The 26,942-nt window shown below is 49.4% G+C and overlaps 2 non-coding genes across 2 annotated transcripts; both read right to left on the bottom strand.

The window, feature by feature from the left end:
* Positions 1-3,834: 3,834 nt before the first annotated feature.
* LOC149440747 (U6 spliceosomal RNA) lies at positions 3,835-3,941 on the bottom strand. Its single transcript, XR_016307510.1, has one exon. It is a non-coding gene; the product is annotated as a U6 spliceosomal RNA (small nuclear RNA).
* A 22,600-nt stretch (positions 3,942-26,541) lies between these two features.
* On the bottom strand, positions 26,542-26,648 carry LOC149440746 (U6 spliceosomal RNA). Its single transcript, XR_016307518.1, has one exon. It is a non-coding gene; the product is annotated as a U6 spliceosomal RNA (small nuclear RNA).
* Positions 26,649-26,942: the final 294 nt, after the last annotated feature.

Here is a 26,942-nt window from a genome sequence, read left to right as displayed (position 1 = left end):
CTCACGGACCCCCAACAGGTCATGTTTTCAGGATTTCCCTCAGATGAAACAGCTGTGGTAATTACTAAGGCAGTGAAACTGATCAAATCACCTGTGCAAAATAATGGAAATCCTGAAAACATGACCTGTTGGGGGTCCATGAGGACTGGAATTGAGAAACACTACCCTAGGGTAAGGCTTAGATCACATATATGCATTTTTCATTTGATGTTTGCTCCGGTGCATTTTTCTACATGCGTTTATAATGCTTTCTACTGTGTTTTGTGCAGCTTTTTTTTGTGAAAGTGGAATTTTTTTTGTTGCTGGGTAGAATAACAATTCAAAACGCAAAACGCGGCAAAACCATGCATTCCAACAGCTTCTCCATTGAACTCTATTGTAGCCAAAACACCCCCCCCCCCTCGTCACATCGGGTGCAATTTTGCAATTTTGCATGACAGGCGACTTGCAAATTGTAGGCCCAGTCACACCCCAGGGGCGTACTGACCATTTGGAAACTCGGGCACTGACCGGTCAGTAAGGGGCCCCATGAGATGCTCCTGGTTCCTTTTTCATAGGCTTTTTTGAGTTTGGGCAAGGACACAGGGGCCCCATGATCCCCTATTGCCCGGGGGCCCTATGAATTGTCAGTCTGCCCGTCACACCCTATTGTCCGCTGTTAGAGTGGTCATATCAGTGCAGTTCCGACTTGGTCAGAGGCGTACCGATTTCTAAAGTAGTCCATGCACTACTTTTCGTGCGATTTGCGTAGACATATGTGTCAGATATCTTGCAAATCACAAGGAAATCAGCATGTCACCCGATTTTGAAATTGTAAGTTACACAATTTCAAAATCAGCTTTGATGTCACGGGGGGGCTTAGTGTTCGGTCATACCGGTGCAATTTCAGGTGTGATTTGGGATTTAAAATTGCACCTGAAATTGCATCTGCTGCAATTTAAAATTGCGTGATTTGTGTGCAATTTCAGGTGCAATTTCTGAAGACTTTATTGCTACTTGTAAAGATTTTTAATGATTTCTTGCAATTTGCTGTGCGATTTCCATTTTATTCTCTGTATGTGAAATCACAACAAAACTGCCAAAAAAGTAATCCAAAAACTACTTTAGAAATCGCACTTCAGAAAGCCGCACATGTTAAGACACTGACATTTACATTTGTTAGATGCGACTTCAGGTGCAATTTCAATTCCCAAATAGCACCAGTATGATCAAACACTAAGCCCCTGTTCACATCAAGCCCGATTTTGAAATCGTGCGAATTACAGTGAAGTCGCACGATTTCAAAGTTGAATGACATGCCGATTTCAGGTGCGATTTGCAAGACATCTGATACAGATATCTATGCAAATCGCACCAAAGTAGTTGATGTACTACTTTTGAAATTGGGGCAGCTCTGACAAGTCAGAACCGCACAGATATGACCGCTCCAATTGCGGAAAATAGGGTGCAACTTGGTGTATGATTCATAAGTCGCATGGCATGCAAATCGCATGCTAAATCGCACCGGATGTGACTGGGGTGTAAAAGTCAAAAACAGCATTTTTGCTGCAAAAGAGTTCAGTGGAGAAGCTGCTGAAATGCATAGTAGTGTGTTTTTGCTGTGTTTTACATTTTTATTCTGTCTGGCAGTGAAAAAAAGAGCTGCACAAAATGTAAAAAGTGGTAAAAATGTGTCAAAAACGCATAAAAAATGCATGTAGAAAAACGCATATGTTAAGACAGACATTCACATTCATTAGATGTGATTTCAGGTGCAATTTCAATTCCCAAATCGCACCGGTATGACCGGGTACTTATAGGAAATCTGATCTAATCCAATCGGGGAAATCTCATATCATCTTTATCATGTTAGTGTCAATTCAAATGTCATTATCAATCTTTATAAATCGTATCTGATAGCTTTCACGTAAACACTCACTGGTGATCCTGCCATGAAAGCACTTCCTGTTATAGGGTGATGTAACGGAACCGGTACCCGACCGCACTTGGGTATATTCCGTTATACCGCAGCTTCCCCTGTCCGAACAACATCCACGGACTACACCCTTGAAATCCCTCAGGAAACAGACAGCACCCAGCTCTTCTTAATACAGGAAGCCAACAACTTTTATTGTACACAAACAACATGTTTTATACAGAGGATGGGAAAGACAACCAGGGACAGGAAACACATCATCAGCCCGCCCCATCAGTGGGAGGCTGCAGGAAACACCTCATCACCCCTCCCCATCCAACCAAGACACAGAACAATGGGATGAAGCACATGGCATAGGACATTGACCAACCCCCACACCAATACACAAACAGTAAATCCCATAATAGTTGGCTGGCCAGCAAGGCACAGCACAATGGGGGGTAGCACATGGCAAACAGACAATGGACAGCCATGTGGCCTAGACAAAGGACAACACACAAATGCACAATACTGGGACATTCACATGTACACCCTGTACCCTTAAACAGGCACAGGGTGGGTTAAACATAATGATTTGGGGAGATGATACAGAGGTCCCCCCACCCCCAAAAGTCACTCCCGTCACAGGTGGCAACTGTCTATCCCTGTCTGCCAGTTCTGTTCCTGGGTTGTCACCCTGTCACATGTGACTCCAGTGGAGACTATAACCACTTGAAAACCGCAATACGTTTATAAATGTTGCGGTTTTCAAGTGGTTTAGTCACGTGTCACACCGCTGTGATTTGTGTGTGATTTCAGGTGCGATTTCAACTCTAAAATCGCACCTGAAATCGCACGGTATGACCGGGCACTAACTTGTTAATTTTCGTTATTATTAGCTACAAAAGTACAAATTTTGCAAAAACAAAGTGGGTCCTGAAGAAGCCCCTTTTGTTGGGTGAAGCGCGTTGATCCGTATATGTACTTCGTTCTTTCTAATCAAGCTCTTTTTTTCTCATTTGGGGTCCTTATGAGGATATAATTTATATGTAATGTTGCTATGATTTTTTTAATTTATGCTTTTTTCATATATTAACTTGTTGATTATATTATTAGCTACAAAAGTACAAATGTTGCAAAAACAAAGTGGATCCTGAAGAAGCCCCTTTCTTGGTCGAAATGCGTTGCTCCATATGCACTTCATTCATTCTAATCAAGCTCTTTTTTTCTCACTTGGGTCCTTATGGGGATATAATTTATATCTAATGTTATGATTTCTTAATTTCAGTTTTTTGCGTGTATTAACTTGTTGATTATATTGTTTATTAGCTACAAAAGTACAAGTGTTGCAAAAATGAAACGGGTCCTGAAGAAGCCCCTTTCTTGGGCGAAACGTGTTGCTCTGTATGCACTTCGTTCTTTCTAATCAATCTCTTTTTTTCTCACTTGGGGTCCTTATGGGGATATAATTTATATCTAATTTTGTTATGATTTCTTAATGTATTCTTTTTGCATCTATTAACTCGTTGATTATATTGTTTATTAGCTACAAAAGTACAAATGTTGCAAAAACGTCCTGAAGAAGACCCTTTCTTGGGCAAAATACGTCGCTCCATATGCACTTCGTTCCTTCTAATCAAGCATATATATTTGTTGTTCATTTGTAGCCTGTACTATATGTTTTTATTCCAGGGTTTACAAGGATAAATCATTTTTTAAAATTTGTATTAAATAAACAAAACATTTTATATATATTTCATTTTGCTGTGTTTTTTCCAACCCAGGGGGGAGGTGAGGTTATTCATGGATATTACTGCTGTGCATATAAAGCACAGCGCTGAGCTGGTTGGTATATATATATATACACACTATTATATATATATATTTTTTAATTTTTTTTTAATTGAAACAAAAAAAAAGTACAACTTATTTTGTTGCAAGAAAATATGGAACGCTTCACGAATTTGCGTGTCATCCTTGCGCAGGGGCCATGCTAATCTTCTCTGTATCGTTCCAATTTTAGTATATGTCCTGCCGAAGCGAGGACAAGACCAGGGTGATCCTGAAGGGTATATAAGGACCTTCAGAAAGAGAAGTATCAGCTCACGGTCAGCTTGGTAACAATGTATTGTTGCTAATAAAGATGTGGGAATCAATGTATTGGCGGAGATAAAGATTCAGGAAAATGAATGTCAGATTAGCTTCTGCTTACAACATGTTCTGATGTTCCATACACGGATCAACATCGAAAATTCCATGCATCAGGTACAAGCAGCACATGCAAACGAGCCCAGCAGCGGCAGGGGATTCTGGGAGGAGGGAGGGGCAATCTCCAGGCTGTGTCTCTAGTAACATGTTACATTGTATCCAGTTACTAGTGACAGAGCTGAACAGCCCCGGGTTTGGTTTGCAGTCGACCGTTCCAACCTAACCGTGAACTTCGAACTCAATGCAAGTCTATGGGACTTGAACTTGGAAATTAAAAAGTGCCCAATCTGAAGGTTTATATGTAAGTTATTGGCCATAAAAGGGGTTCCTGGGACTGCCCAGAGGGCAAGTACCTTTTTAAAGTAGCAGTTATATTTCATTGCTTAAAGTAAAAAAAAAAAGTGGTGTGATGCCAGTCCTCTGATGGGGGGGGAACTTCTGATGTAATGGAGGATGTTTGATATAATGAGGGGACCTCTGATGTGATTGGGAGACTTTGATGTGATGGGGGGACCTCTGATGTGCTGAAGGAACCTCTGTTGTGATGGGGGAACCTCTGATGTGATGGGGGGACCTCTGATGTGATGAAGGACCTCTGATGTGATGGGAAACCTCTGAAGTGATTGGGAGACTCTAATGTGATGGGGGGACCTCTGATGTGATGGGGGACTTCTGATGTGATGGGGAACCTCTGATGTGATGGGGGAACCTCTGATGTGTTGGGGGACCTCTGATGTGATTGGGAGACTCTAATATGATGGGGGGACCTCTGATGTGATTGGGAGACTCTGATGTGATGGGGGAACCTCTGATGTGATGGGGGGACCTCTGATGTGATGGGGGAACCTCTGATGTGATGGGGGGACCACTGATGTGATGGGGGGGACCTCTGATGTGATGGGGAACCTCTGATGTGATTGGGAGACTCTGATGTGATGCAGGGACTTCTGATGTGATTTAGAGACTCTGATGTGATGGGGACCTCTGATGTGATTGGGAGACTCTAATGTGATGGGGGGACCTCTGATGTGATGGGGGACTTCTGATGTGATGGGGAACCTCTGATGTGATGGGGGAACCTCTGATGTGTTGGGGGACCTCTGATGTGATTGGGAGACTCTAATGTGATGGGGGGACCTCTGATGTGATTGGGAGACTCTGATGTGATGGGGGAACCTCTGATGTGATGGGGGGACCTCTGATGTGATGGGGGAACCTCTGATGTGATGGGGGGACCACTGATGTGATGGGGGGGACCTCTGATGTGATGGGGAACCTCTGATGTGATTGGGAGACTCTGATGTGATGCAGGGACTTCTGATGTGATTTAGAGACTCTGATGTGATGGGGACCTCTGATGTGATTGGGAGACTCTGATGAGATGGTGGTACCTCTGATGTGATGGGGGACCTCTGATGTGATTGGGGGACTTCTGATGTGATTGGAGGAACCTCTGATGTGAGGGGGGGAGTATTGATGTGATTGGGAGACTCTGATGTGATGGGAGACTCTGATGTGATGGGGGATTTATCATGTGATGGGAGACTCTGATGTGATGGGGGATCTCTGATGTGATGGGAGACTCTGATGTGAAGGAGGACCTCTGATGTGACGGGAGACTCTGATGTGAAGGGGGAGCTCTGATGTGATGGGAGACTCTGATGTGAAGGTGGGACTCTGATGTGAAGGGGGACCTCGGATGTGATGGGAGACTCTGATGTGATGGGGGATCTATGATTTGATGGGAGACTCTGATGTGATGGGAAACGTCTGATGTGATTGGGAAACTCTAATGTGATGGGGGGACCTCTGATGTGATGAGGGAACCTCTGATGTGTTCGGGGACCTCTGATGTGATTGGGAGACTCTGATGTGATGGGGGGACCTCTGATGTGATGGGGATACTCTGATGTGATGGGGGACCTCTGATGTGATGGGGGACCTCTGATGTGATGAGTGACCTCTGATGTGATGGGAGACTCTAATGTGATGGGGGATCTCTGATGTGATGGGGGACCTCTGATGTGAAGGGGAACCTCTGATGTGATGGAGGAACCTCTGATGTGATGGGGAGACCCTAATGTGATGGGGGGACCTCTGATGTGATTGGGAGACTCTGATGTGATGGGGGAACCTCTGATGTGATGGGGGGACCTTTGATGTGATTGGGAGACTCTGATGTGATGGGGGGACCTCTGATGTGATTGGGGGGACCTCTGATGTGATTGGGAGACTCTGATGTGATGGGGGGACCTCTGATGTGATGGGGGGACCTCTGATGTGATGGGGGAACCTCTGATGTGATGGGGGGACCTCCGATGTGATTTGGACACTCTGATGCGATGGGGGGACCACTGATGTGATGGGGGGGGGACCTCTGATGTGATGGGGAACCTCTGATGTGATTGGGAGACTCTGATGTGATGGGGGACCTCTGATGTGATTGGGAGACTCTGATGAGATGGTGGTACCTCTGATGTGATGGAGGACCTCTGATGTGATTGGGGGACTTCTGATGTGATTGGAGGAACCTCTGATGTGAGGGGGGAGTTTTGATGTGATTGGGAGACTCTGATGTGAAGGGGGACCTCTGATGTTATGGGGGAGTTTTGATGTGATTGGGAGACTCTGATGTGATGGGAGACTCTGATGTGATGGGGGATCTCTGATGTGATGGGAGACTCTGATGTGAAGGAGGACCTCTGATGTGACGGGAGACTCTGATGTGAAGGGGGAACTCTGATGTGAAGGTGGGACTCTGATGTGAAGGTGGACCTCGGATGTGATGGGAGACTCTGATGTGATGGGGGATCTATGATTTGATGGGAGACTCTGATGTGAAGGGGGAGCTCTGATTTGATGGGAGACTCTGATGTGAAGGTGGGACTCTGATGTGAAGGGGGACCTCGGATGTGATGGGAAACGTCTGATGTGATTGGGAGACTCTAATGTGATGGGGAACCTCTGATGTGATGGGGAACCTCTGATGTGATGGGGGACCTCTGATGTGATGGGGGGGACCTCTGATGTGATGGGGGGGACCCTAATGTGATTGGGGGGACCTCTGATGTGATTGGGAGACTCTGATGTGATGGGGGGACCTCTGATGTGATTGGGAGAATCTGATGTGATGGGGGGACCACTGATGTGATTGGGAGAATCTGATGTGATGGGGGGACCACTGATGTGATTGGGAGACTCTAATGTGATGGGGAACCTCTGATGTGATGGGGAACCTCTGATGTGATGGGGGACCTCTGATGTGATGGGGGGGACCTCTGATGTGATGGGGGGGACCCTAATGTGATTGGGGGGACCTCTGATGTGATTGGGAGACTCTGATGTGATGGGGGGACCTCTGATGTGATTGGGAGAATCTGATGTGATGGGGGGACCTCTGATGTGATTGGGAGAATCTGATGTGATGGGGGGACCTCTGATGTGATTGGGAGAATCTGATGTGATGCAGGGACCTCTGTTGTGATTGGGAGACTCTGATGTGATGGGGGACCTCTGATGTGATTGGGAGACTCTGATGTGATGGGGGACCTCTGATGTGATTGGGAGACTCTGAGGTGGTGGGGGACCTCTGATGTGATTGGGAGACTCTGACGTGATGGGGAACCTCTGATGTGATTGGGAGACTCTGATGAGATGGTGGTACCTCTGATGTGATGGGGGACCTCTGATGTGATTGGGGGACTTCTGATGTGATTGGAGGAACCTCTGATGTGAAGGGGGGGGGATTTTGATGTGATTGAGAGACTCTGATGTGAAGGGGGACCTCCGATGTTATGGGGGAGTTTTGATGTGATGGGGGGAGTTTTGATGTGATTAGGAGACTCTGATGTGATGGGGGAGTTTTGATGTGATGGGGGGAGTTTTGATGTGATTAGGAGACTCTGATGTGATGGGAGACTCTGATGTGATGGGGGATCTCTGATGTGATGGGAGACTCTGATGTGAAGGGGGACCTCTGATGTGATGGGAGACTCTGATGTGAAGGGGGAGCTCTGATGTGAAGGTGGGACTCTGATGTTATAGGGAGACTCTGATGTGATGGGGGGGGACTCTGATGGTATAGGGAGACTCTGATGTGATGGGGGACCTCTGATGTGAAGGGGGACCTCTGATGTGATGGGAGACTCTGATGTGATGGGAGACTCTGATGTGATGTGATACCTCTGATGTAATGGAGGAACCTCTAATGTGATGGGAGACTCTGATGTGATGGGGGACCTCTGATGTGATGGGAGACTCTGATGTGATGGGAGACTCTGATGTGATGTGATACCTCTGATGTGATTGGGAGACTCTGATGTGATGGGGGGACCTCTGATATGATGGGGAACCTCTGATCTGATGGGGGACCTCTGATGTGATGAGTGACCTCTGATGTGATGGGAGACTCTAATGTGATGGGGGATCTCTGATGTGATGGGGGACCTCTGATGTGATGGGGGGGACCCCTGATGTGATTGGGAGACTCTGATGTGATAGGGGAACCTCTGATGTGATGGGGGGACCTCTGATGTGATGGGGAGACCCTAATGTGATTGGGGGGACCTCTGATGTGATTGGGAGACTCTGATGTGATGGGGGAACCTCTGATGTGATGGGGGGACCTCTGATGTGATGGGGGGACCTCTGATGTGATTGGGAGACCACTGATGTGATTGGGGGGGACCTCTGATGTGATTGGGAGACTCTGATGTGATGAGGGACCTCTGATGTGATTGGGAGACTATGATGTGATGGGGGACCTCTGATGTGATTGGGAGACTCTGAGGTGGTGGGGGACATCTGATGTGATTGGGAGACTCTGACGTGATGGGGAACCTCTGATGTGATTGGGATACTCTGATGTGATGGGGGACCTCTGATGTGATTGGGAGACTCTGACGTGATGGGGAACCTCTGATGTGATTGGGAGACTCTGATGAGATGGTGGTACCTCTGATGTGATGGGGGAACTCTGATGTGATTGGGGGACTTCTGATGTGATTGGAGGAACCTCTGATGTGAAGGGGGGGGGGATTTTGATGTGATTGAGAGACTCTGATGTGAAGGGGGACCTCCGATGTTATGGGGGAGTTTTGATGTGATGGGGGGAGTTTTGATGTGATTAGTAGACTCTGATGTGATGGGAGACTCTGATGTGATGGGGGATCTCTGATGTGATGGGAGACTCTGATGTGAAGGGGGACCTCTGATGTGATGGGAGACTCTGATGTGAAGGGGGAGCTCTGATGTGAAGGTGGGACTCTGATGTTATAGGGAGACTCTGATGTGATGGGGGGGGGACTCTGATGGTATAGGGAGACTCTGATGTGATGGGGGACCTCTGATGTGAAGGGGGACCTCTGATGTGATGGGAGACTCTGATGTGATGTGATACCTCTGATGTAATGGAGGAACCTCTAATGTGATGGGAGACTCTGATGTGATGGGGGACCTCTGATGTGATGGGAGACTCTGATGTGATGTGATACCTCTGATGTGATTGGGAGACTCTGATGTGATGGGGGGACCTCTGATGTGATGGGGAACCTCTGATGTGATGGGGGACCTCTGATGTGATGAGTGACCTCTGATGTGATGGGAGACTCTAATGTGATGGGGGATCTCTGATGTGATGGGGGACCTCTGATGTGATGGGGAGACCCTAATGTGATTGGGGGGACCCTAATGTGATTGGGGGGACCTCTGATGTGATTGGGAGACTCTGATGTGATGGGGGAACCTCTGATGTGGTGGGGGGACCTCTGATGTGATGGGGAGACCCTAATGTGATTGGGGGGACCTCTGATGTGATGGGGGAACCTCTGATGTGATGGGGGGACCTTTGCTGTGATTGGGAGAATCTGATGTGATGCAGGGACCTCTGTTGTGATTGGGAGACTCTGATGTGATGAGGGACCTCTGATGTGATTGGGAGACTATGATGTGATGGGGGACCTCTGATGTGATTGGGAGACTCTGAGGTGGTGGGGGACCTCTGATGTGATTGGGAGACTCTGACGTGATGGGGAACCTCTGATGTGATTGGGATACTCTGATGTGATGGGGGACCTCTGATGTGATGAGTGACCTCTGATGTGATGGGAGACTCTAATGTGATGGGGGATCTCTGATGTGATGGGGGATCTCTGATGTGATGGAGGAACCTCTGATGTGATGGAGGAACCTCTGATGTAATGGGGGGACCTCTGATGTGATGAGGGAACCTCTGATGTGATGGGGGGACCTTTGATGTGATTGGGAGACTCTGATGTGATGGGGGGACCTCTGATGTGATTGGGGGGGGACCTCTGATGTGATTGGGAGAATCTGATGTGATGCAGGGACCTCTGATGTGATTGAGAGACTCTGATGTGATGCAGGTACCTCTGTTGTGATTGGAAGACTCTGATGTGATGGGGGACCTCTGATGTGATTGGGGGGGGACCTCTGATGTGATTGGGAGAATCTGATGTGATGCAGGGACCTCTGATGTGATTGAGAGACTCTGATGTGATGCAGGGACCTCTGTTGTGATTGGAAGACTCTGATGTGATGGGGGACCTCTGATGTGATTGGGAGAATCTGATGTGATGCAGGGACCTCTGATGTGATTGGGAGACTCTGATGTGATGCAGGGACCTCTGTTGTGATTGGGAGACTCTAATGTGATGGGGGACCTCTGATGTGATTGGGAGACTCTGACGTGATGGGGAACCTCTGATGTGATTGGGAGACTCTGATGAGATGGTGGTACCTCTGATGTGATGGGGGAACCTATGATGTGATGGGGGACCTCTGATGTGATTGGGAGACTCTGAGGTGGTGGGGGACCTCTGATGTGATTGGGAGACTCTGACGTGATGGGGAACCTCTGATGTGATTTGGACACTCTGATGCGATGGGGGGACCACTGATGTGATGGGGGGGGGACCTCTGATGTGATGGGGAACCTCTGATGTGATTGGGAGACTCTGATGTGATGGGGGACCTCTGATGTGATTGGGAGACTCTGATGAGATGGTGGTACCTCTGATGTGATTGGGGGACTTCTGATGTGATTGGAGGAACCTCTGATGTGAGGGGGGAGTTTTGATGTGATTGGGAGACTCTGATGTGAAGGGGGACCTCTGATGTTATGGGGGAGTTTTGATGTGATGGGGGGAGTTTTGATGTGATTGGGAGACTCTGATGTGATGGGAGACTCTAATGTGATGGGGGATCTCTGATGTGATGGGAGACTCTGATGTGAAGGAGGACCTCTGATGTGACGGGAGACTCTGATGTGAAGGGGGAGCTCTGATTTGATGGGAGACTCTGATGTGATGGGGGAGCTCTGATTTGATGGGAGACTCTGATGTGAAGGGGGAGCTCTGATTTGATGGGAGACTCTGATGTGAAGGTGGGACTCTGATGTGAAGGGGGACCTCGGATGTGATGGGAAACGTCTGATGTGATTGGGAGACTCTAATGTGATGGGGAACCTCTGATGTGTTCGGGGACCTCTGATGTGATGGGAGACTCTAATGTGATGGGGGACCTCTGATGTGATGGGGAACCTCTGATGTGATAAGTGACCTCTGATGTGATGGGAGACTCTAATGTGATGGGGGACCTCTGATGTGATGGGGAACCTCTGATGTGATGGGGAGACCCTAATGTGATTGGGGGGACCTCTGATGTGATTGGGAGACTCTGATGTGATGGGGGGACCTCTGATGTGATTGGGAGAATCTGATGTGATGGGGGGACCACTGATGTGATTGGGAGAATCTGATGTGATGCAGGGACCTCTGATGTGATTGGGAGACTCTGATGTGGTGCAGGGACCTCTGTTGTGATTGGGAGACTCTGATGTGATGGGGGACCTCTGATGTGATTGGGAGACTCTGATGTGATGGGGGACCTCTGATGTGATTGGGAGACTCTGAGGTGGTGGGGGACCTCTGATGTGATTGGGAGACTCTGACGTGATGGGGAACCTCTGATGTGATTGGGAGACTCTGATGAGATGGGGGACCTCTGATGTGATTGGGGGACTTCTGATGTGATTGGAGGAACCTCTGATGTGAAGGGGGGGGGGGATTTTTATGTGATTGAGAGACTCTGATGTGAAGGGGGAGCTCCGATGTTATGGGGGAGTTTTGATGTGATGGGGGAAGTTTTGATGTGATTAGGAGACTCTGATGTGATGGGGGAGTTTTGATGTGATTGGGAGACTCTGATGTGATGGGAGTCTCTGGTGTGAAGGGGGACCTCGGATGTGATGGGAGACTCTGATGTGATGGGAGACTCTGATGTGAAGGGGGACCTCTGATGTGACGGGAGACTCTGATGTGAAGGTGGGACTCTGATGTTATAGGGAGACTCTGATGTTATAGGGAGACTCTGATGTGATTGGGAGACTCTGATGTGATGGGGGGGGACTCTGATGGTATAGGGAGACTCTGATGTGATGGGGGACCTCTGATGTGAAGGGGGACCTCTGATGTGATGGGAGACTCTGATGTGATGGGAGACTCTGATGTGATGTGATACCTCTGATGTAATGGAGGAACCTCTAATGTGATGGGAGACTCTGATGTGAAGGGGGACCTCTGATGTGATGGGAGACTCTGATGTGATGGGAGACTCTGATGTGATGTGATACCTCTGATGTAATGGAGGAACCTCTAATGTGATGGGAGACTCTGATGTGATGGGGGACCTCTGATGTGATGGGAGACTCTGATGTGATGGGAGACTCTGATGTGATACTTCTGATGTGATTGGGAGACTCTGATGTGATGGGGGGACCTCTGATGTGATGGGGAACCTCTGATGTGATGGGAGACTCTGATGTGATGTGATACCTCTGATGTGATTGGGAGACTCTAATGTGATGGGGGATCTCTGATGTGATGGGGGACCTCTGATGTGATGGGGGACCTCTGATGTGATGGGGAGACCCTAATGTGATTGGGGGGACCTCTGATGTGATTGGGAGACTCTGATGTGATGGGGGAACCTCTGATGTGATGGGGAGACTCTGATGTGATGGGGGAACCTCTGATGTGATGGGGGGACCTCTGATGTGATTGGGAGACTCTGATGTGATGGGGGGGGACCTCTGATGTGATTGGGAGAATCTGATGTGATGCAGGGACCTCTGTTGTGATTGGGAGACTCTGATGTGATGAGGGACCTCTGATGTGATTGGGAGACTATGATGTGATGGGGGACCTCTGATGTGATTGGGAGACTCTGACGTGATGGGGAACCTCTGATGTGATTGGGATACTCTGATGTGATGGGGGACCTCTGATGTGATTGGGGGACTTCTGATGTGATTGGAGGAACCTCTGATGTGAAGGGGGGGGGGATTTTGATATGATTGGGAGACTCTGATGTGAAGGGGGACCTCCGATGGTATGGGGGAGTTTTGATGTGATGGGGGAGTTTAGATGTGATTGGGAGACTCTGATGTGAAGGGGGACCTCGGATGTGATGGGAGACTCTGATGTGATGGGGGATCTATGATGTGATTTTAGACTCTGATGTGATGGGGGATCTCTGATGTGATGGGTGACTCTGATGTGAAGGGGGACCTCTGATGTGATGGGAGACTCTGATGTGAAGGGGGAGCTCTGATGTGATGGGAGACTTTGATGTGAAGGTGGGACTCTGATGTGATGGGAGATTCTGATGTGAAGGGGGACCTCTGATGTGAAGGTGGGACTCTGATGTTATAGGGAGACTCTGATGTGATTGGGAGACTCTAATGTGATGGGGGGAGGACTCTGATGGTATAGGGAGACTCTGATGTGATGGGGGACCTCTGATGTGAAGGGGGACCTCTGATGTGATGGGAGACTCTGATGTGATGGGAGACTCTGATGTGATGGGAGACGCTGATTTGATGGGAGACTCTGATGTGATGTGATACCTCTGATGTAATGGAGGAACCTCTGATGTGATGGGAGACTCTGATGTGATAGGGGACCTCTGATGTATTGGGAGACTCTGATGTGATGTGGGGACCTCTGATGTGTTGGGGGACCTCTGATGTGATGGGGGACTCTGATGAGATGGTGGTACCTCTGATGTGATGGGGGACCTCTGATGTGATTGGGGGACTTCTGATGTGATTGGAGGAACCTCTGATGTGAAGGGGGACCTCCGATGTTATGGGGGAGTTTTGATGTGATGGGGGGAGTTTTGATGTGATTAGGAGACTCTGATGTGATGGGAGACTCTGATGTGATGGGGGATCTCTGATGTGATGGGAGACTCTGATGTGAAGGGGGACCTCTGATGTGATGGGAGACTCTGATGTGAAGGGGGAGCTCTGATGTGAAGGTGGGACTCTGATGTGATTGGGGGATTGGAGTTTTGATGTGATTGGGAGACTCTGATGTGATGGGGGATCTATGATGTGATGTTAGACTCTGATGTGATGGGTGACTCTGATGTGATGGGTGACTCTGATGTGAAGGGGGACCTCTGATGTGACGGGAGACTCTGATGTGAAGGGGGAGCTCTGATGTGATGGGAGACTTTGATGTGAAGGTGGGACTCTGATGTGATGGGAGATTCTGATGTGAAGGGGGACCTCTGATGTGAAGGTGGGACTCTGATGTTATAGGGACACTCTGATGTGATTGGGAGACTCTAATGTGATGGGGGGAGTACTCTGATGGTATAGGGAGACTCTGATGTGATGGGGGACCTCTGATGTGAAGGGGGACCTCTGATGTGATGGGAGACTCTGATGTGATGGGAGACTCTGATGTGATGGGAGACTCTGATGTGATGGGAGACTCTGATTTGATGGGAGACTCTGATGTGATGTGATACCTCTGATGTAATGGAGGAACCTCTGATGTGATGGGAGACTCTGATGTGATAGGGGACCTCTGATGTATTGGGAGACTCTGATGTGATGTGGGGACCTCTGATGTGATGGGGGACCTCTGATGTGATGGGGGACCTCTGATGTGATTGGGAGACTCTGATGTGATGGGGGACTCTGATGTGATTGGGGGATTGGAGTTTTGATGTGATTGGGAGACTCTGATGTGAAGGGGGACCTCTGATGTTATGGGGGAGTTTTGATGTGATGGGGGGAGTTTTGATGTGATTGGGAGACTCTGATGTGATGGGAGATCTCTGATGTGATGGGAGACTCTGATGTGAAGGGGGACCTCGAATGTGATGGGAGACTCTGATGTGAAGGGGGATACTCTGATGTGAAGGGGGAGCTCTGATGTGATGGGAGACTCTGATGTGAAGGTGGGACTCTGATGTGTTGGGAGATTCTGATGTGAAGGGGGACCTCTGATGTGATTGGGAAACTCTGATGTGATGGGGGACTCTGATGTGATGGGGGGACTCTGATGTGAAGGGGGACCTCTGATGTGAAGCTGGGACTCTGATGTGATTGGGAAACTCTGATGTGATGGGGGACTCTGATGTTATAGGGAGACTCTCATTTGATGGGGGACCTCTGATGTGAAGGGTGACCTCTGATGTGATGGGAGACTCTGATGTGATGTGGGGACCTCTGATGTGATGGGGGACCTCTGATGTGATGGGGGACCTCTGATGTGATGGGGGACCTCTGATGTGATTGGGAGACTCTGATGTGATGGGGGACTCTGATGTGATTGGGGGATTGGAGTTTTGATGTGATTGGGAGACTCTGATGTGAAGGGGGACCTCTGATGTTATGGGGGAGTTTTGATGTGATGGGGGGAGTTTTGATGTGATTGGGAGACTCTGATGTGATGGGAGATCTCTGATGTGATGGGAGACTCTGATGTGAAGGGGGACCTCGAATGTGATGGGAGACTCTGATGTGAAGGGGGATACTCTGATGTGAAGGGGGAGCTCTGATGTGATGGGAGACTCTGATGTGAAGGTGGGACTCTGATGTGTTGGGAGATTCTGATGTGAAGGGGGACCTCTGATGTGAAGGTGGGACTCTGATGTGATTGGGAAACTCTGATGTGATGGGGGACTCTGATGTGATGGGGGGACTCTGATGTGAAGGGGGACCTCTGATGTGAAGGTGGGACTCTGATGTGATTGGGAAACTCTGATGTGATGGGGGACTCTGATGTGAAGGGTGACCTCTGATGTGATGGGAGACTCTGATGTGATAGGGGACCTCTGATGTGATGGGAGACTCTGATGTGATAGGGGACCTCTGATGTGATGGGAGACTCTGATGTGATAGGGGTCCTCTGATGTGATAGGAGACTCTGATGTGATGGGGGACTCTGATGTTATAGGGAGACTCTCATTTGATGGGGGACCTCTGATGTGAAGGGGGACCTCTGATGTGAAGGGGGACCTCTGATGTGATGGGAGACTCTGATGTGATAGGGGACCTCTGATGTGATGGGAGACTCTGATGTGATGGGAGACTCTGATGTGATGTGGGGACCTCTGATGTGATGGGAGACTATGAGGTGGTGGGGGACCTCTGATGTGATTGGGAGACTCTGATGTGAAGGGGGAGCTCTGATGTGATGGGAGACTCTGATGTGAAGGGGGACCTCGGATGTGATGGGAGACTCTGATGTGATGGGGGATCTATGATTTGATGGGAGATTCTGATGTGATGGGAAACGTCTGATGTGATTGGGAGACTCTAATGTGATGGGGGTACCTCTGATGTGATGGGGAACCTCTGATGTGATGGGAGAACCTCTGATGTGTTTGGGGACCTCTGATGTGATTGGGAGACTCTGATGTGATGGGGGGACCTCTGATGTGATGTGGAACCTCTGATGTGATGTGGAACCTCTGATGTGATGAGTGACCTCTGATGTGATTGGGAGACTCTGATGTGATGGGGGAACCTCTGATGTGATGGGGGGACCCTTGATGTGATGGGGGAACCTCTGATGTGATTGGGGGACCTCTGATGTGATTGGGAGACTCTGATGTGATGCAGGGACCCCTGTTGTGATTGGGAGACTCTGATGTGATGGGGGACCTCTGATGTGATTGGGAGACTCTGATGTGATGCAGAGACCTCTGTTGTGATTGGGAGACTCTGATGTGATGTGGGGACCTCTGATGTGATGGGGGACCTCTGATGTGATTGGGAGACTCTGATGTGATGGGGGACCTCTGATGTGATGGGGGACCTCTGATGTGATTGGGAGACTCTGATGTGATGGGGGACCTCTGATGTGATTGGGAATCTATGATGTGATGGGAGACTCTGATGTGATTGGGGGATTGGAGTTTTGATGTGATTGGGAGACTCTGATGTGATGGGAGACTCTGATGTGATGGGGGATCTATGATGTGATGGGAGACTCTGATGTGATGGGGGATCTCTGATGTGATGGGAGACTCTGATGTGAAGGGGGACCTCGAATGTGATGGGAGACTCTGATGTGAAGGGGGATACTCTGATGTGAAGGGGGAGCTCTGATGTGATGGGAGACTCTGATGTGAAGGGGGACCTCTGATGTGAAGGTGGGACTCTGATGTGATTGGGAAACTCTGATGTGATGGGGGACTCTGATGTGATGGGGGGACTCTGATGTTATAGGGAGACTCTCATTTGATGGGGGACCTCTGATGTGAAGGGTGACCTCTGATGTGATGGGAGACTCTGATGTGATAGGGGACCTCTGATGTGATGGGAGACTCTGATGTGATAGGGGACCTCTGATGTGATGGGAGACTCTGATGTGATAGGGGTCCTCTGATGTGATAGGAGACTCTGATGTGATGGGGGACTCTGATGTTATAGGGAGACTCTCATTTGATGGGGGACCTCTGATGTGAAGGGGGACCTCTAATGTGAAGGGGGACCTCTGATGTGATGGGAGACTCTGATGTGATAGGGGACCTCTGATGTGATGGGAGACTCTGATGTGATGGGAGACTCTGATGTGATGTGGGGACCTCTGATGTGATGGGAGACTATGAGGTGGTGGGGGACCTCTGATGTGATTGGGAGACTCTGATGTGAAGGGGGACCTCGGATGTGATGGGAGACTCTGATGTGATGGGGGATCTATGATTTGATGGGAGACTCTGATGTGATGGGAAACGTCTGATGTGATTGGGAGACTCTAATGTGATGGGGGTACCTCTGATGTGATGGGGAACCTCTGATGTGATGGGAGAACCTCTGATGTGTTTGGGGACCTCTGATGTGATTGGGAGACTCTGATGTGATGGGGGGACCTCTGATGTGATGTGGAACCTCTGATGTGATGTGGAACCTCTGATGTGATGGGGGACCTCTGATGTGATGGGGGGACCCTTGATGTGATGGGGGAACCTCTGATGTGATTGGGAGACTCTGATGTGATTGGGAGACTCTGATGTGATGGGGGACCTCTGATGTGATTGGGAGACTCTGATGTGATGCAGAGACCTCTGTTGTGATTGGGAGACTCTGATGTGATGGGGGACCTCTGATGTGATTGGGAGACTCTGACGTGATGGGGAACCTCTGATGTGATTGGGAGACTCTGATGAGATGGTGGTACCTCTGATGTGATGGGGGACCTCTGATGTGATTGGGGGACTTCTGATGTGATTGGAGGAACCTCTGATGTGAAGGGGGGGGGGATTTTGATGTGATTGAGAGACTCTGATGTGAAGGGGGACCTCCGATGTTATGGGGGAGTTTTGATGTGATTAGGAGACTCTGATGTGATGAGGGAGTTTTGATGTGATTGGGAGACTCTGATGTGATGGGAGACTCTGATGTGAAGGGGGACCTTGGATGTGATGGGAGACTCTGATGTGATGGGGGATCTCTGATGTGATGGGAGACTCTGATGTGAAGGGGGACCTCTGATGTGACGGGAGACTCTGATGTGAAGGGGGAGCTCTGATGTGAAGGTGGGACTCTGATGTTATAGGGAGACTCTGATGTGATTAAGAGACTCTGATGTGATGGGGGGGGACTCTGATGGTATAGGGAGACTCTGATTTGATGGGGGACCTCTGATGTGAAGGGGGACCTCTGATGTGATGGGAGACTCTGATGTGATGGGAGACTCTGATGTGATACCTCTGATGTAATGGAGGAACCTCTAATGTGATGGGAGACTCTGATGTGATGGGGGACCTCTGATGTGATGGGAGACTCTGATGTGATGGGAGTCTCTGATGTGATGTGATACCTCTGATGTGATTGGGAGACTCTGATGTGATGGGGGGACCTCTGATGTGATGGGGAACCTCTGATGTGATGGGAGGCTCTGATGTGATGTGATACCTCTGATGTGATTGGGAGACTCTAATGTGATGGGGGATCTCTGATGTGATGGGGGACCTCTGATGTGATGGGGGACCTCTGATGTGATGGGGAGACCCTAATGTGATTGGGGGGACCTCTGATGTGATTGGGAGACTCTGATGTGATGGGGGAACCTCTGATGTGATGGGGGGGACCTCTGATGTGATGGGGAGACCCTAATGTGATTGGGGGGACCTCTGATGGGATTGGGAGACTCTGATGTGATGGGGGAACCTCTGATGTGATGGGGGGACCTCTGATGTGATTGGGAGACTCTGATGTGATGGGGGGACCACTGATGTGATTGGGGGGGACCTCTGATGTGATTGGGAGAATCTGATGTGATGCAGGGACCTCTGTTGTGATTGGGAGACTCTGATGTGATGAGGGACCTCTGATGGGATTGGGAGACTATGATGTGATGGGGGACCTCTGATGTGATTGGGAGACTCTGACGTGATGGGGAACCTCTGATGTGATTGGGATACTCTGATGTGATGGGGGACCTCTGATGTGATTGGGGGACTTCTGATGTGATTGGAGGAACCTCTGATGTGAAGGGGAGGGGGATTTTGATATGATTGGGAGACTCTGATGTGAAGGGGGACCTCCAATGTTATGGGGGAGTTTTGATGTGATGGGGGAGTTTAGATGTGATTGGGAGACTCTGATGTGAAGGGGGACCTCGGATGTGATGGGAGACTCTGATGTGATGGGGGATCTATGATGTGATGTTAGACTCTGATGTGATGGGGGATCTCTGATGTGATGGGTGACTCTGATGTGAAGGGGGACCTCTGATGTGACGGGAGACTCTGATGTGAAGGGGGAGCTCTGATGTGATGGGAGACTTTGATGTGAAGGTGGGACTCTGATGTGATGGGAGATTCTGATGTGAAGGGGGACATCTGATGTGAAGGTGGGACTCTGATGTTATAGGGAGACTCTGATGTGATTGGGAGACTCTAATGTGATGGGGGGAGGACTCTGATGGTATAGGGAGACTCTGATGTGATGGGGGACCTCTGATGTGAAGGGGGACCTCTGATGTGATGGGAGACTCTGATGTGATGGGAGACTCTGATGTGATGGGAGACTCTGATTTGATGGGAGACTCTGATGTGATGTGATACCTGTGATGTAATGGAGGAACCTCTTAGGTGTTGGGAGACTCTGATGTGATAGGGGACCTCTGATGTATTGGGAGACTCTGATGTGATGTGGGGACCTCTGATGTGATGGGGGACCTCTGATGTGATTGGGAGACTCTGATGTGATGGGGGACCTCTGATGTGATGGGAGACTCTGATGAGATGGGGAATCTATGATGTGATGGGAGACTCTGATGTGATTGGGGGATTGGAGTTTTGATGTGATTGGGAGACTCTGATGTGATGGGGGATCTATGATGTGATGTTAGACTCTGATGTGATGGGGATCTCTGATGTGATGGGTGAATCTGATGTGAAGGGGGACCTCTGATGTGACGGGAGACTCTGATGTGAAGGGGGAGCTCTGATGTGAAGGTGGGACTCTCATGTTATAGGGAGACTCTGATGTGATTGGGAGACTCTAATGTGATGGGGGGAGGACTCTGATGGTATAGGGAGACTCTGATGTGATGGGGGACCTCTGATGTGAAGGGGGACCTCTGATGTGATGGGAGACTCTGATGTGATGGGAGACTCTGATGTGATGGGAGACTCTGATTTGATGGGAGACTCTGATGTGATGTGATACCTCTGATGTAATGGAGGAACCTCTGATGTGATGGGGGACCTCTGATGTGATGGGGGACCTCTGATGTGATTGGGAGACTCTGATGTGATGGGGGACCTCTGATGTGATGGGAGACTCTGATGAGATGGGGAATCTATGATGTGATGGGAGACTCTGATGTGATTGGGGGATTGGAGTTTTGATGTGATTGGGAGACTCTGATGTGATGGGAGACTCTGATGTGATGGGGGATCTATGATGTGATGGGAGACTCTGATGTGATGGGGGATCTCTGATGTGATGGGAGACTCTGATGTGAAGGGGGACCTCGAATGTGATGGGAGACTCTGATGTGAAGGGGGATACTCTGATGTGAAGGGGGAGCTCTGATGTGATGGGAGACTCTGATGTGAAGGTGGGACTCTGATGTGTTGGGAGATTCTGATGTGAAGGGGGACCTCTGATGTGAAGGTGGGTCTCTGATGTGATTGGGAAACTCTGATGTGATGGGGGACTCTGATGTGATGGGGGGACTCTGATGTGATGGGGGACCTCTGATGTGATGGAGGAACCTCTGATGTGATGGGGAGACCCTAATGTGATTGGGGGGACCTCTGATGTGATTGGGAGACTCTGATGTGATGGGGGAACCTCTGATGTGATGGGGGGGACCTCTGATGTGATGGGGAGACCCTAATGTGATTGGGGGGACCTCTGATGGGATTGGGAGACTCTGATGTGATGGGGGAACCTCTGATGTGATGGGGGGACCTCTGATGTGATTGGGAGACTCTGATGTGATGGGGGGACCACTGATGTGATTGGGGGGGACCTCTGATGTGATTGGGAGAATCTGATGTGATGCAGGGACCTCTGTTGTGATTGGGAGACTCTGATGTGATGGGGGACCTCTGATGTGATTGGGAGACTCTGACGTGATGGGGAACCTCTGATGTGATTGGGATACTCTGATGTGATGGGGGACCTCTGATGTGATTTGGGGACTTCTGATGTGATTGGAGGAACCTCTGATGTGAAGGGGGGGGATTTTGATATGATTGGGAGACTCTGATGTGAAGGGGGACCTCCGATGTTATGGGGGAGTTTTGATGTGATGGGGGAGTTTAGATGTGATTGGGAGACTCTGATGTGAAGGGGGACCTCTGATGTGACGGGAGACTCTGATGTGAAGGGGGAGCTCTGATGTGATGGGAGACTTTGATGTGAAGGTGGGACTCTGATGTGATGGGAGATTCTGATGTGAAGGGGGACCTCTGATGTGAAGGTGGGACTCTGATGTTATAGGGAGACTCTGATGTGATTGGGAGACTCTAATGTGATGGGGGGAGGACTCTGATGGTATAGGGAGACTCTGATGTGATGGGGGACCTCTGATGTGAAGGGGGACCTCTGATGTGATGGGAGACTCTGATGTGATGGGAGACTCTGATGTGATGGGAGACTCTGATGTGATGTGATACCTCTGATGTAATGGAGGAACCTCTGATGTGATGGGAGACTCTGATGTGATAGGGGACCTCTGATGTATTGGGAGACTCTGATGTGATGTGGGGACCTCTGATGTGATGGGGGACCTCTGATGTGATGGGGGACCTCTGATGTGATTGGGAGACTCTGATGTGATGGGGGACCTCTGATGTGATGGGAGACTCTGATGAGATGGGGAATCTATGATGTGATGGGAGACTCTGATGTGATTGGGGGATTGGAGTTTTGATGTGATTGGGAGACTCTGATGTGATGGGAGACTCTGATGTGATGGGGGATCTATGATGTGATGGGGGATCTCTGATGTGATGGGAGACTCTGATGTGAAGGGGGACCTCGAATGTGATGGGAGACTCTGATGTGAAGGGGGATACTCTGATGTGAAGGGGGAGCTCTGATGTGATGGGAGACTCTGATGTGAAGGTGGGACTCTGATGTGTTGGGAGATTCTGATGTGAAGGGGGACCTCTGATGTGAAGGTGGGTCTCTGATGTGATTGGGAAACTCTGATGTGATGGGGGACTCTGATGTGATGGGGGGACTCTGATGTTATAGGGAGACTCTCATTTGATGGGGGACCTCTGATGTGAAGGGTGACCTCTGATGTGATGGGAGACTCTGATGTGATAGGGGACCTCTGATGTGATGGGAGACTCTGATGTGATTGGGGACCTCTGATGTGATGGGAGACTCTGATGTGATAGGGGTCCTCTGATGTGATGGGAGACTCTGATGTGATGGGGGACTCTGATGTTATAGGTAGACTCTCATTTGATGGGGGACCTCTGATGTGAAGGGGGACCTCTGATGTGAAGGGGGAACTCTGATGTGATGGGAGACTCTGATGTGATGGGAGACTCTGATGTGATGTGGGGACCTCTGATGTGATGGGAGACTATGAGGTGGTGGGGGACCTCTGATGTGATTGGGAGACTCTGATGTGAAGGGGGAGCTCTGATGTGATGGGAGACTCTGATGTGAAGGGGGACCTCGGATGTGATGGGAGACTCTGATGTGATGGGGGATCTATGATTTGATGGGAGACTCTGATGTGATGGGAAACGTCTGATGTGATTGGGAGACTCTAATGTGATGGGGGTACCTCTGATGTGATGGGGAACCTCTGATGTGATGGGAGAACCTCTGATGTGTTTGGGAGACTCTGATGTGATGGGGGGACCTCTGATGTGATGTGGAACCTCTGATGTGATTGGGAGACTCTGATGTGATGGGGGAACCTCTGATGTGATGGGGGGACCTCTGATGTGATGGGGGGACCTCTGATGTGATGGGGGAACCTCTGATGTGATGGGGGGACCTCTGATGTGATTGGGAGACTCTGATGTGATTGGGAGACTCTGATGTGATGCAGGGACCCCTGTTGTGATTGGGAGACTCTGATGTGATGGGGGACCTCTGATGTGATTGGGAGAATCTGATGTGATGCAGGGACCTCTGATGTGATTGGGAGACTCTGATGTGATGCAGGGACCTCTGTTGTGATTGGGAGACTCTGATGTGATGGGGGACCTCTGATGTGATTGGGAGACTCTGACGTGATGGGGAATCTCTGATGTGATTGGGAGACTCTGATGAGATGGTGGTACCTCTGATGTGGTGGGGGACCTCTGATGTGATTGGGGGACTTCTGATGTGATTGGAGGAACCTCTGATGTGAGGGGGGGGGGGGGATTTTGATGTGATTGGGAGACTCTGATGTGAAGGGGGACCTCTGATGTTATGGGGGAGTTTTGATGTGATTAGGAGACTCTGATGTGATGGGGGAGTTTTGATGTGATTGGGAGACTCTGATGTGAAGGGGGACCTCGGATGTGATGGGAGACTCTGATGTGATGGGGGATCTATGATGTGATGGGGGATCTCTGATGTGATGGGAGACTCTGATGTGACGGGAGACTCTGATGTGAAGGGGGAGCTCTGATGTGATGGGAGACTCTGATGTGAAGGTGGGACTCTGATGTGATGGGAGATTCTGATGTGAAGGGGGACCTCTGATGTGAAGGTGGGACTCTGATGTTATAGGGAGACTCTGATGTGATTGGGAGACTCTGATGTGATGGGGGGGACTCTGATGATATAGGGAAACTCTGATGTGATGGGGGACCTCTGATGTGAAGGGGGACCTCTAGTGTGATGGGAGACTCTGATGTGATGGGAGACTCTGATGTGATGGGGGACCTCTGATGTGATGGGAGACTCTGATGTGATGGGAGACTCTGATGTGATACCTCTGATGTAATGGAGGAACCTCTGATGTGATGGGAGACTCTGATGTGATAGGGGACCTCTGATGTGATGGGAGACTCTGATGTGATGTGGGGAACTCTGATGTGATGGGGGACCTCCTGATGTGTTGTGGGACCTCTGATGTGATTGGGAGACTCTGATGTGATGTGGGTAACTCTGATGTGATGGGGGACCTCTGATGTGATGGGGGACCTCTGATGTGATGGGGGAACTTCTGATGTGATTGGGGGACCTTTGATGTGATTGGGAGATTCTGATGTGATGGGGAGACCTCTGATGTGATTGGGAGACTCTGATGTGATGCGGGGACCTCTGATGTGATTGGGAGACTCTGAGGTGATGGGGGACCTCTGATGTGATGGGAGTCTCTGATGAGATGGGGAATCTATGATGTGATGGGAGACTCTGATGTGATTGGGGGATTGGAGGAACCTCTGATGTGAGGGGGGGGTGGGAGTTTTGATGTGATTGGGAGACTCTGATGTGATGGGAGACTCTGATGTGATGGGGGATCTCTGATGTGATGTGAGACTCTGATGTGATGGGGGACCTCGGATGTGATGGGAGACTCTGATGTGATGGGGGATCTATGATGTGATGGGAGACTCTGATGTGATGGGGGATCTCTGATGTGATGGGAGACTCTGATGTGAAGGGGGACCTCGAATGTGATGGGAGACTCTGATTTGAAGGGGGACCTCTGATGTGACGGGAGACTCTGATGTGAAGGGGGAGCTCTGATGTGATGGGAGACTCTGATGTGAAGGTGGGACTCTGATGTGATGGAGATTCTGATGTGAAGGGGGACCTCTGATGTGAAGGTGGGACTCTGATGTGATTGGGAAACTGATGTGATGGGGGACTCTGATGTTATAGGGAGACTCTGATGTAGGACCTCTGATGTGAAGGGGGACCTCTGATGTGATGGGAGACTCTGATGTGATGGGAGACTCTGATGTGATAGGGGACCTCTGATGTGATGGGAGACTCTGATGTGATAGGGGACCTCTTATGTGATGGGAGACTCTGATGTCATGTGCGGACCTCTGATGTGATGGGAGACTCTGATGTGATGGGAGACGTCTGATGTGATGGGAGACTCTGATGTGATCGGGTACCTCTGATGTGAAGGTGGGACTCTGATGTTATAGGGAGACTCTGATGTGATGGGGGACTCTGATGTGAAGGGGGAGTCTGATGTTATAGGGAGACTCTGAAGTTTTTGGGAGACTCTGATGTGAAGGGGGGGGGGGACTCTGATGTTATAGGGAGACACTGATGTGATGGGGGACTCTGATGTGAAGGGGGGACTTCGATGTGAAGGGGGGACTCTGATGTGAATGGAGACTCTGATGTGATAGGTACACTAATGCGACATTAAAGTTCCAAACACCCGGCAGTGCAGAGCGCAGATGTGGAGTCATCACCCTCCATGGACTCCGCCCCCGTTGTGATGAGTCAGAAGCTCCTGTACCGAACAACCGCAGCTTCTACTTCATCCGAGCCCCGGGAGGGCGGGGCTGCTTAGAGCGCTGTAAAGCCAGGTGCCGGAAACCAGAAGCTCTCACACTATTATATATATTATGTAATATTTTTATTTTAATTTTTATTTCTATATTTTTTTTTTTTGTTTAATAGTTAAATAGAAAGAAAAGAGCGCAAAGTACAATTTATTTTATTGCAAGAAAATATGGAACGCTTCACGAATTTGCGTGTCATCCTTGCGCAGGGGCCATGCTAATCTTCTCTGTATCGTTCCAATTTTAGTATATGTCCTGCCGAAGCGAGGACGAACCACTGGAGGCGCTGAACGGTATATAACCCCTCTACACCTGGACATCACCACATTATGGAGAAATTCAATTATATACTTTCATTTCCATATTGCAAATGAATTCCATTCACTTCTCTTTTCCTGGGAATTAATGTCTGTAAAGTAAAAAGTTGAGTTTAGTAAGGGAAATAAGCAGCATAAAGCATTTTGTGAGGCACAGCACCGCATGTAAATTACAGCCCTGCAAAGAGGTATTGTGGGAAAACAAACCACACCCCTCCAAGCTGCAAGAAGTCTTCACAGAGATCACA

Source organism: Staurois parvus, unplaced genomic scaffold, assembly GCF_062004578.1.
Source record: "Staurois parvus isolate SC_StPar_1 unplaced genomic scaffold, SC_StPar_1.0 ptg001055l, whole genome shotgun sequence".
Taxonomy (NCBI): Eukaryota; Metazoa; Chordata; class Amphibia; order Anura; family Ranidae; genus Staurois; species Staurois parvus.
The sequence above is the reverse complement of the archived record's forward strand: the minus strand, read 5'-3'. Positions and strand labels throughout refer to the sequence as shown.